Source organism: Cyprinodon tularosa, unplaced genomic scaffold (assembly GCF_016077235.1).
Source record: "Cyprinodon tularosa strain WSP-4 unplaced genomic scaffold, ASM1607723v1 ctg17, whole genome shotgun sequence".
Classification (NCBI taxonomy): Eukaryota; Metazoa; Chordata; class Actinopteri; order Cyprinodontiformes; family Cyprinodontidae; genus Cyprinodon; species Cyprinodon tularosa.
This window is the reverse complement of record NW_024038531.1, coordinates 4147434-4160117: the sequence shown is the minus strand read 5'-3', so window position 1 is coordinate 4160117 and position 12684 is coordinate 4147434. Positions and strand designations below refer to the sequence as shown.

General features: G+C 38.0%; 1 protein-coding gene across 1 annotated transcript in view; it reads right to left on the bottom strand.

The window, feature by feature from the left end:
* The window catches only part of ptn (pleiotrophin), a 78154-nt gene extending 71447 nt beyond the window's left edge, over window positions 1-6707 (bottom strand). The window contains exon 1 of the mRNA XM_038281375.1: window positions 6559-6707. The gene's annotated coding sequence lies outside the window, so the exon portion shown is untranslated. The remainder of the gene's footprint in view (window positions 1-6558) is intronic.
* Window positions 6708-12684: the final 5977 nt, after the last annotated feature.

Sequence of the window (12684 nt, the reverse complement as noted above, 5' to 3'; positions counted from 1 at the left end):
CTTTGAGGCGGGTTGAGGTGTGACGCAACGAGAAGCGCGACAGTTCAGTCTAAAGAACATGGCGGCTTCAGCCGATGAAACTAGCGTTAGCGTGGCTATCGAGCAAGTTTTATCGGAATTACAGAGTATTTCTTCACTGAAAGAAGAGCAAAACACTGCTCTGGAGGCTTTTCTCAGAGGAAAAGATGTTTTTGCTCTTCTCCCGACTGGTTTTGGCAAGAGTTTGATCTATCAATTGGCTCCTCTTTGTCGTCGCTCTGTTAGTACGTCATATGCTTGGTTGATCTGATTGGTTTATTTGGCCCGTCTATCACCAACATAGGCCAATCAGCTAACCAGTATTTTCGCCCCTTCCCAAAATTACTTCAACGGAAGGTTTCCAGATGGATATGCGGAGCAAATCCATCTGGCGGAGTCCGGTTAATTTAACACCCCTTTAATCCAACAAATGGTAAAACATTACATATACAAATATTCAGGATATCGACTCTGCACAAAGTGCTATACGAATTTGGGATGGAAGTAAACCCCATTTTTCTTAATTCAGATGTTTTATGTTGAAAAAAATGTTAAAGACCTTAAATTTAGCCTCCCTGGATGAATCCTGTATATGGAGAACCCCATAGTGCTATAGTTTAACTTTAATTCACTTATATTGTTATAAATCTCAGATTAGATAGAAGAATATATTTTGATAGACATTCATTTCTGGCTACCATCTCAGTGTTTGGGGGTGTTTGTTTTATGTTGGGGGTAATTTCCCTTTAGGAAAATGCTCAGCCTCAACTAGTTTTCTAGCGTGGTACATTTTATCTGATATGTCATTTATGTTTGACTATCTTAAATAAAGTTTTTGAGGACAAAAACACGGTAGATGGAGGGGCCTTTTCTCAGAACTAAATACCGAAATGCTTACCCAACCTGAGCTCTCAAGCCTGAATACAAGTCCAAAAATGCACAATACAGGTCAATAGATTGGATTCCTTTTGAAGGCTCTGTACATCTTAACCGTGAGTGTGAATGGCTTTTTCTAACCTCTTTTAAAGCCCAAAAACATTGGGCTATAAAATTCCTTGTGAGGTTAAAATTCTCTGTGCAGAACTATTTATTTCATTAAAACCTCTGTGTGAAGGTGGTTGTTCACTTCCATTTTAAAAAGAAGTCGCAGGGTGATTCTAAATAATATGAGAGTACATTGACTGTGCCAATAGATTACAGCAGTTATGTGGAGTTTTGGCAGCATATTGACTTTATGCCGTTTAAAAGCCCCTTATGGGTTCATTTGTGAACAATTTCAGCAGGGTTGTGTAAGAATGAAAACTGGATCCTTCCAGGTTAAAGTATGTGTGTTTTTTTATCAAGAGATGCATTCAAAGAGAAAAGATCAAACATTTCTCATTAGAATTACTATTCCAATTGGTTTGTATTCTTCTTTGAATCCAGCTTTTTTAAATGTGTTTTCACACTGTAAGATTGGCATCTTAAACAGTTTTGCTACTATAGACTACTGTATTACCTCCATCCACAGTGCTGTGTTATTCACTTGTGTTGTAAAGTTTGTAAGTGTGCCTAGAAGGAATAAAATACATCTCTGAGTTATATCAAGGTAAAAATTCCCCAAGTATAATCAGGAAAACATGGTCTAATAAATATGCCAAGAGTCAATTATGGTAAATTGACTTATTTAACACCTTCCAAGTCAGGGGACTCCCAAGTGCTTTATAATACATTTAGTTATTCATGCACACTTTCACATACTGATAGCAACCTAAACTATAGCCACAGCTGCCCTGAGGGACATTGACAGAAACAAGGCTGCAATACACAGGTGGCACTTGGCCCTCTGACCACCATCAGGAGGCAATGTGTGTCTTGCCCGAAGACACAATAACAGAAATGGGCAGCACTGAGGTTTAAACCTGCAACTCTATGATTGCAGGACAAACTCTTGTACCCTACACCAGTATCAGCTATTTATGACATAATTACGCACTATTTTGTTAAGCAGGGAAGTTGTTGAAACTGTTCAGAGTCTACTAAAAAGGGTTGGAATATAAAACATAACGAAAAAATCTTCTGTTGTCAAGATTCTGTCTCACTGCTCTTCTGCAATCAAGTTCATCAGCTCCACCTGGGCCTCTGCTGGCAGCAGTTGCAGCGTTCCCCTTGTTCTTGGATGACCCTTCCTTGCCTAGCTCCTGATGAATCTATCAGCCTCTGGTTTCCGATCACAGACTCACTTTTTGTACCTGGCTTCTGTCTCCTGCTATTCGCTTGGACTGATTATTTCGTACTGACCTGCTGCAGAGGTCAGTAGGAAAACAGAGAGGCAATGTTTAAATACCTCTCCATTTGCTGTGCTAGGCTGATTTTTGTTGCATCTGTATGGTTGTTTCTGTGTTGCATCTGCGCTATTGGGGCGACAGTGGCATTGGATGTAGGAGTTTGCCCTGAAATCGAAGGATTGACGGTTCAAGCCCCGAATCCGACTTTCAGTGTCGTTGGGTCCTTGGGCAAGACACTTCACCTGCATTGTCTACTGATGGTGGTCAGAGGGCCCGGTGGCGCCAGTGTACGGCAGCCCCGCTTCTGTCAGTGAGCCCCAGGGCAGCTGGGGCAGCTACAATGTAGCTTGCCACCATCAGTGTGTGAGTGTGTGCGTGAATGGGTGAATGAATGTAGTGTAAAGCGCTTTGGTCAGGTCTCCTGACTTGAATAAAGGCGCTGTATAAGTACATGCCATTTACCATTTCTATTGGTTTAATCTTAATACCAAAGCATGTTCTGCCTCCTCCTTCTCTATATCCTCCCCACCAATAAGAGGTGCCTGTGTCTCCTGGCACGCTGTTAGTTCTCTAGGTGAAGGTCTGGGTATGACGGGAGGCGCTTTCTCATTCCTGGATGCTGCCCGGCCAGGCCAAGGCCTTCTGGCCCTGTGGGGTCCCCACTAGGTGGTGGTGTGTCCCCAAGCCTCTGACCTTTGAGCTCTTATCCACTTCCTCCTTGGGGAGCGTGACCGTCCATCCATGGAGCCCATTGGCTTGCTGCCATGGGTCGACGGCCACCTATGGATCCCATTGGCTTGTTGCCATGGCAGAGTGGAACCTAAGCATTATGGCCTCTGGGCACAGGGCCCTCAGAGACTGGGCCTCTCTGGGGTTTGGCCTTGAGTGCAGCCATCCCTATTTCTGCGCTTCTTGTGTCCCACTGATCTGGGATGCCTTTGGATATCTCTGGCTCTTGACCTGTAGGGTGAGGCTGAGGCTGCCGACACCTGCTATTCTGAACAAGCTTTGTAAATTATTTATACACGCCCATGCCCATACATACATACCACAGGAGTTTGGTTCTAGGTGGTCGTGGATGCACACTAATGCCTGGCTACTAAGACACAGCTACAGACATATACTAGACTGAATTACATTTTATAACCACCATAGGTTTTACCTTTTTTTATGATTACTTTGTCTGTTGTCCTCGTTTTTCTGTTGTTATGCTCTGTGTTCTTTTTCTCTGGTCTCATACAGGTGTTGAGGCTGCATATCTTCTGTCATTTATTGTGGCCGTTTTTTTTTTATGTTTTCACAAAATCTTCCCTCTTTCCTGTCTCTCTCTCTTTGCCTGTCCCCTTAGTCCTTATCCCCTCTTTCTCACCTCCATATCTGTCTTTGTGTCTGTTGTATAAGTTCTTACTCCCCAAATTATTTCGACAAAGGTTTATATACACGTATCAAGCAGAACCATATGGCAACAGTCAAAATAATCTGCTTGTGAAAACAAATCTGTTGGGCTATCATATAGCTCTGGGACATCTATTCCCAGAGTTATATTGGCAAAACAGTGCACAAAAAACAAGAACCAAAAACAGAGTGAAAGACGTATCAGGGAAAAGCTTGGTGAGCCAATAAATTCAGTCTCTATTTACAAAATACTTGAATACTGTCCACTGATCTCTCTTGAGCATACTTAAAATAATGTAAAACTTTTCATTTCACCTTTAATTTCACTACTCCAATAACTAATGATCCATTTTCCCAGAATGTAAGATGTTTATGACCTCAACAAAAGGGATTTAATTTAAAAATCACAATTGGAAATTAAAAGTACAAGTTGTGATGAATTTGTTTGGTCCTAATGTGACTAGATGAAAAAAATACAATCAAATTCAATTAATATTACACTGCAGCTAGATGTTCAATTCCTAATTGGGCACAGAGGCTACATCCACCCATCAGACCTTTGCCCTACGTTCTTTCTGTTACTTTTTTGGGAAGTCTGGGAAGTCTTTGTCTGGATTTGGGCAAGTGTTCAGGTTCGAAGCAGCAGAAAGAGCCACTAATGAGCTGACTCATTACAGAGGAAAGAAAACATGACAGGGAAAAAAGCACCCCCAAGCAAATACAGGAGAACAAACTGGAAGTAAGAGGGGTTAGCTCAATTGGAGCTGGTTAAGGTTGATTACACATAGTTTTTCAAATACTTTAATGCTCAATCCATGCTGTGGATAAAACGGAGGTTGTCTTATTGCATCCAGATAGCCAGAACACAAATACAACAAAAAAAATATTAGAGATACGGTAGTAAGAAAACACTTCGATACTTGAAATTTACATAAATAAAGAAGAATCTTCAATATTAAGACATTGGGAAAATCTTTAGACAGTGGGAAACTAAAATGAAACAATATTTGTGATTCTTTGTCTCACACTTGAGAGAAATGAATTAGTTGCTTGATTTATATAAGAACGCCTAGGCTTCTTACTCAAACATTTTAATTTTTTTTATCTAACCTTTAACAGTTGGAAAATTATCTTTTATTTTTAATAAAGGGAAATGAATAGGGTAGCAGCTGACATGTATTGCCAAAGTTCACACAGCTTGATTTTCCTGCTCTGCTCTCTGTCATTTCTGAAGCATGTCTTTGGGAAGTGGGAGTTAGACGGATAGTTAATTGACAGGCCAATCCTTTTGGTTCCTTCTCCTCCCCCTTTCTTCGATTTCTCTATTTATCCCATCCTCCTTTTCTGTGGAGGCCCTCTAGACCCCACAAGGCCCATTTTCTTTATCTTGCATGTGAATTGTCATTGCTTACCCAACAAAAAATGAACCTGTCCTTCAATGTGAGGACCTTTGTGTATGTCTGAAGCCCCCATACCCTTCTTCCTCTCTCTTGTTCACTTACTTATGCCCTATAGACAAGAACTGGCTCCTTTCACAGAGCTTCCCTCCCCCCTGGAGTGGACTTTTCTGGCCCCTAACAGCGCAATTCTATGCCTTATTGCTTCAGATCCTCCACAGAGAGCATTCTGAAAGAGGCTGTGAGAACACAGAAAGAAATTAACCAGCTTTGTGCTTATCATATTGTAAAGTATGTGGGGCAACAACAGAAATGACAAGAATGTGTAAGATGACACTTAAGAACCCTAAGTGACCATCATAGAAGAAAAATACTAGAATCCGCTTTGTAAAGAAGAAGTTCTATAAAGTCGACCCCTGTTGGTTGTCATCCAGCTTAATCCACATTGTGCTCCAACTTCCTGTGGACCAAAGCAGATTTCTCAAGCTCATCTCCACTTCATGTGTAATCTCTGTCGGGCCTTTCTTTAGGACCACACCATGTGTTGAATCTAAATAAACAAGCACTTCATTTTAAGTAAGAATGAACTGGAGAGAGCTTTTGTCCACTGAAAGAATGCTCATAAGACAGAGAGGAAACTCGTGGGTCTGACTTGGGTTGCTTTACCGGGCTCTGAATAACGCCATGGCAACGCAAGCAGAAGGTCTGCAGGATCACATGGCACTGATGCAGTTCAGAAGAGAAAGTTTTGTCATTCTAGTCAGGCCTGACCCAAATTAAAATATCCTGGGAAAATGAAAGTGGAGTACATCTACCAGTTTACATGCACAAGCTGACTTAATTGAGTTTGCAAATTTTTTTGGCTGATAGCAATAATAAACAAGCATATGGATGTTTGAAGTCTAATCACTGAGAAAAAGGGCCGGTTGGTGATTTAGCAAAACACTCTTTAGCCCATGGCGTCTGGATTATTAGCTCTTTACAATTGTTTACGCTGTTTGTCTACAAGCCATTCTCCGTCTGTGACCATAATTTGTTTAAGCTTAATAAACTTTTAGTTTTTTTTTATGTTTTATTATCTTGTATCAACAGCTTCAAGGGAAAATTATGCTTAACATTAACTAACAGAAAAAACAATTACTAGCATGTCTGTATCGTTGTCCAAAAGGCAAACAATGTGTAATAAATAAATGAGGACCGAGTCAGAAAATGGAAAATCTCAAAGTTTGGGTCCCAAGGTAGAGATGGAAAGCCTTGAAACCAAGACTTGCACAAAATGTTGTTGCAGCAACTTTTCTGCTTCAGGATCGGGTCAAATAACTATCTCACCTGCCCATCATTCCTATAAAACACAATGTGTCTTCGATTTAGACAAACAAAATTTCATTCAGTACAGCTCCATTTCTTAAAGTGCAGCAGTGATAAAAAGTAAACATGGTGTCAGTATATGAGCATCTAAGAGAAAGACAAAATTCACTTACTTTGCTCTGGAGGTCTGGTAGTTGTATGTCAGGGTTAAAAGCAATAGTTTCTTTAAGACTCTTTTGATCTGCACCTCTGTCCTGCTGTCCTGTCTCTCCAACACTATTTCTCTTTGTGGGCTGAGCGCTTGATGGCTGTCTAGGCTTTTTTTCTTCTCAGTTAGTATTGCATGGGTTGAGGGGAGGGTAATGGGGTGGGGTGTTAAACTATGTGTTTCCTGACTTGTTATCAGGAGCTCATTACCCCCCCAAGGTCACCCCAGGGACGCCCCCACCTGGCACTCCCCGAGACACCGGAGAGAAGATGTGAGATGCAGGATGAGAAGGTGAAATACAGTGAGAGAAAAAGGCCAGTTAAAAGCTCAAGTACACAGGGACGTCCATGGGGACCAGCAAGAAAGACCTGGCAGAAAAGAGACACAGATAAACAGAGGGAAAAGTGCGACAATGAGTGACACTGATCCAAATGCCAACAGAGAGGGCAGATATTTAGCAGCAGGGAGCAAACACAACAACATGCTCCATAAGCCTGTGGAGTCAAAGCGCACTGTTACATAAAATATGGTGTTGATCCATGGAAAAGTGGCTGCAACAGTCAATGGAGTATTGAACAAAAACACTAAACATCAAAATAAAAGTATAAATGCTTGGTTTTTAAGGTTTCGGTCATTAAAACACTTTTTTTGATTGAAATATATGTTAATGTGTGTAAATAATTACAAGCAAATTTATTTCTCCATCAGGATTTGGTTATGACAAATTAAAATATCAAATATATTGTTATTTTTCTATTAAAATTATAAAGAAAAAAAACATTTTATTGAGTTATTTAACACTTAAATTTAGGACCCTGACATAAACATACTGTTTGCATATTTAAATATTTTAATATTTATTTTTATATCTTAGGTTTTTATTTTATGCTATGGTTCATTATATTTTATATTTTATTATGCACCGTGGGGTTGAGAGGACTGAAATTTCATCTGTGTTGTATGTTTACCATGTAGCACATTTGACAATAAAGTTGAGTTGAGTTGAGTTGAAAACACTTTTATACATAGAAGTCTTTAGAAATCATCTAAAATTTACAAAATGACTACAACTTGAGTATTTAAATTTTTTCTATAACAGGTAACAATTATTGTGAATTGGCGCTATATAAATAAACTGAATTGAATTTAATTATTCTTATAAGTAGTTTGAAAAACAATATCTTGCATGGTGAGCAGTTCTGATTGGGGGTTGGAAAAAAACAATATAATATGATAAATCACACAGATCGTCACTATTCATGGAGGTAATTAATGGATCTGACTGTTACTAGAGATGCTCATAAAGCTTAATAAGGAAAAAAAAGTAATAGTGGATGCCAGGTCTATATTATTAAAATGCTGAGTAATGGAAGCCAATAATATTATGACAAGATAAAGAAAGATACGATAAGAGTGCAGCCCTTAATTGTAGCCTTTTATGGAGCAGTTATTACTACTGCTGTTGTGAAGTCTGCGTAATATCACTGTTCACACTGCAGACGCTTTGAAATCAATTAGATGCATATCTGATTTAGTATCACGTATAGAAGTTGCTTAAATTCCCTTTCTTTTAGGTGTAAATATTTGGGCAAAAAGTTGGATTTTGGTTACATTTCCTTGTTTGTGAAAGAAGCCAAACAGTTAGTCTTTGAGGATAATTCAACTACTTAGTAGAATATTCTTAAAGCTAGATAAATAGTCTAAATTAAAGCATGCATTTTATCTTATTATAAATAACTATAAAATATTGTGGTATTTTCATATAAAAAAAAAACATTTCCTCATATCAATCACTGATAAATCTTGCCTGTCATGTGTTGTGGATTGGATAGGCTGCAGCCCAAGGATGCAAAAGAAAATCTGAGTAGTGTACATAACATAAATCTTGGCTCACTGATGCAGTGTCGGCTGACAGGATGTTTACACGAAATAGCACTCAGTGAGATTAAAAGCTAGCAGCTATTTTATGTTTAAATCGGTTAAAGGAATTTGTATTAATTCAGTGCAATGAAAACATACAATGTATGTCTTTACGTTGAGCTACTTTTGATTATCTAAAGTTGCAACCTTTCCATTTTTCCTCCACCATTCTCCTATTCCTGCTCAAAGATTATTTTAAAGAGTGTGTCAATAAATACAGGATGCTCTGGGGGTGTTGGGAATGGCAGATGGCTGGAAATGACCCTATAGGGCTTTTTGCTACAGCTGTGAAAACCTTGATGGACAGATTACACCACAGGCAATCAATAAAATGAGCCATTAGCTCTATCCACAATGCCCAGTGTACCGATGTCAGGTTGCCTTTATGAACTAACCCAAGTTCAAACAAAGAGGAATGGCCTTGTATAAAGCATGATAAGGCTGTCTCACTACCCTTGGGCTTTTGATTGATTGCTTTGGATGTTTTAATTCTCTACTGGATTAGAATGCCTCTTAGTCAGAAAACACACCTCCTTAGGAGAAAGAAAAATCATTACTGAGTAAGATTGCTCTTTAGAAGCTATTCACAAAGGAAATATCAATCACTATCAGAATTCAGTCAAGTACAGTATTTTTTGCACTTGGACTCAGAATTGAGACATACTCCCACAACCCTCCTTTGGCTGTGGCAACAAACTTAAAGCTTAATGCTTAAAGTTTAGTGTAATGGCAATAAAGTTCAATTATATTCTATTTTAATTGTCATAAGTACAAAAGCAATGATGTGTGGTATGCATCTATCAAGAAATGCTATACAAAATATAAAATGTTGTGCCAATTTTACACAATTCCTTATGCATACCCCAAACCAGCCCTCCTATTTACTCTGATAACCCTAATTAAAGTTTGGTGCAACCAACTACATTTCGAAGCCATCTGATTTTGGCCCATCTGTGTATAAATTATATAGATAAGGTCTAAAGCTTTTCCATGAGGACTTTAGGGGTTTGTTATAAAACAACACTTTGGTGAACAAGCAGCAGCAGCAAGACCAAAAAAACGCAGCAGAGAGGTCAAGAAGAAAGCTCTGGGGAAACGAGTAGAACCGCAAAAGCTGGACATGTGAGGGATGATTAATCATTTGAAAATAGTCACAACCAGAGATGGCAAAAGTACTCACTTTCCGTACTTGAGTAAAAGTACAGATACTTGTGTTAAAAAATATTCTGGTAAAAGTGAAAGTACTGATTAAACTTCTTTACTCAAGTAAAAGTAACAAAGTACAGGCTTGTAAATTTACTTAAAGTATAAAAGTAGAAACCACTTTTTTCATGCCGTTGCCTACATTTTAAATGGATGTCTGCCAATAGGACTAGATCTCCGTTGTGTTCATTTTCAATCATCTCGTCGTCCATGCTACTATGCTAACGCCACCGCACCAAGCTGCAATGATTTGCCACGAATGAATACCGCCGAATCTGTCGATTCATCTTGTAGTGGTGCGTCAAATGCAACGTAGATTCCCATCCAATTAGATTGAATTTGGTATTGATGACGTGAAAAATAATAACGGTAACTCCATTGAAATGATTCAAAACTAAACTAACGAGCCATTTTTTTAAAATGTAAGGAGTAGAAAGTACAGATATTTGTGTAAAAATGTAAGGAGTAGAAGTAGCCATAAAAATAAGTAGTAAAGTAAAGTCTAAATATCAGAAAAATCTACTTGAGTACAGTAACGAAGTATTTGTACTTCGTTACTTCCCATCTCTGGTCACAACATTGCACAGCTGCAAGACTACCCAAATATGGACTCCACAAACATAGCCTTTATAACGGAATGACAAGCAGAGAGCCATAATAATTTCTTTTTTAAGTTAACAGATAACCTTTTGTATCATAGGATGAAAAAAAAAACTTGAGGACCATTCATAACATTGCACATAGTAATGTTAATGTAATGCTATTGAAATTGGGGGCATCAGAAATGGGCATGAAGCTCAGTATAGAGAGCAGGTGAATCTGAATTTCTAACCAACTCTAAACTTTGAGTATGAGTAAAATATAAGTCACAACTGCATCACACAACCTACAGCAAATGGGGATTGTCAGAAAGATCAGAAGCAGTTTCAGTGTCTGAACCCGAATCTGTGCATTTCTCTTTCATGTTTGTTTATTTAGTTGTTTATGACCATGTCATGTCAAAATGACTTCAAACATAATCTCATGGAGGTGAATTAAATTAATTTTTTAAGTCTGAAGTTTTGCTGCTTTTTCGGGACACTATAGAAGTGATAAATAAGTGAGGGTTTAAAGTTGATGTTGATTTACACTTTCTGTTCAAATCAGATCATGAGTCACACTTAATGAACATTTTTTCTCTTCTTCAGAGACGGAATGTTGTTTTTCGAACTGTGCTGACAAAGTGCAAACTTGAAAAATGGGTGAAATTAGAGGACAAAAAGGCAGTAGCAAAAAAAATACTGAGTAGGAGCCGACATCTGACCAAGAAAGCTTCACTGAATGAAAGCAGAAACCAACAGCAAATTATATGTGCATTTAACAAGAAGACACAAAAGGCGAAGGGGCATCAAAAACATTTTTAGAGCCTCCAGAATTAAGAAATACCAGATAACCTTTCTTTTTGTGTCCTTTTGGCTGCTCCCTTGTTCGGGGGTCAGCACAGCAAGTCATTATGATGCCAGACTTGACAAAGTTTTAATGGCCTTCCTGCCTGTACCAGGATTCTAACGTAGGTGCCTCGCATTGCAGTCAAATATTATAACCACTACATCAACTGCAAAAGAGATAACCATTTACTCCCATCTCAAGACTCATTAGTTTTATATCATTAAAAAACACTTTACAGTACAGTATTTTATTGTTTATCTTTTAACTCTTCGCTATTATGTTGTTCTTATATTTTTTTTCTAAGGTCAACATTTTTGTGACCTTTTTTTCTATCTTTTTTGCTGCTGTAAACACCAGAATTTCCCCATTGTGGGACAATAAATGGATTTTCTATTCTATTCTATCCTATTACAAAAGACCTTAGCTTAGTATAAACTACTGTATATAATTGAACAGGTTAAAAGTAGAGTTGCTGAAACCTCTGTTCTAATCACTGCAGCTGCACAAGTGTATAATCATATTACAGTGGTGGGGATTTTTGCATCAACCCAAATGATGGTCAGTAAATAGTATGACTCATAGCATCCTGCTGATAAATCTACCCTCATCCTATTAACTCATACATAATAGATCTGTAAATCCATATCTGCTCTACCAACAAATGTCATATACACAGAGGATCTTAAACTAAATCCCACTTCAAATGCAAACCGCTGCTCTGTATTCATACCCCTTAAAGATTTTTGCACCAAGTTAAAGATAAAATTTCTATTATCAGGTTGAACTTGCACATAGTATTCACAAAGAGATTTAAACCAAGTAACCAACGCTCAAGCCTGCAGTTGTGCAGTTTTATATTCTTTAAATTCTTTAAATTGCTTACACACAAAATTTAAAGCTTTAGCTACAATTCTATGGTTGAGTTAACATAATGACATCTACAGATTATTACATGTGAAATGAAAAATACTGACAGTGAAATGTTTTGTTGAATATCACTCTTGTAAGCAAATTATGACTTAGCAAACAAAAAGGAATGGAAGTGAGAAGGTAACTGGGGAAAAACGCTCAGAATCCATTTCAACGGCATAAACGTGACACAGCATTACTCACATCATAATTTTAGTCACATTTAACAGCAAAGATGTGAAAAATCAATCAACATGAAGAAATCAGCATAGTCACTCCTGAGAAAAAAAAAAAGGTTTCCTTCCTGTGCTACTATTAAAATACAGACAATCATATTCTGGAGTTTTAATTAGAGTAATCTCGAATATCCATTGAAACTATATATAACTATATATATATATATATATAGTTATATATACATATATGTATGTGTGTGTGTGTGTGTGTGTGTGTGTGTGTGTGTGTGTGTGTGTGTGTATATTTAGACTCCAAATCATCCCAAAACTGCTGAACTTAAGAGCTGGATGAAAGGAGAAGTGTGGATAAAGGGAGGGATATTAATTAAATTAATTAACAGAAAGGGAATGAAAACAAAAACCACACACCTGTAAAGATTCTGATCTATTTCTGT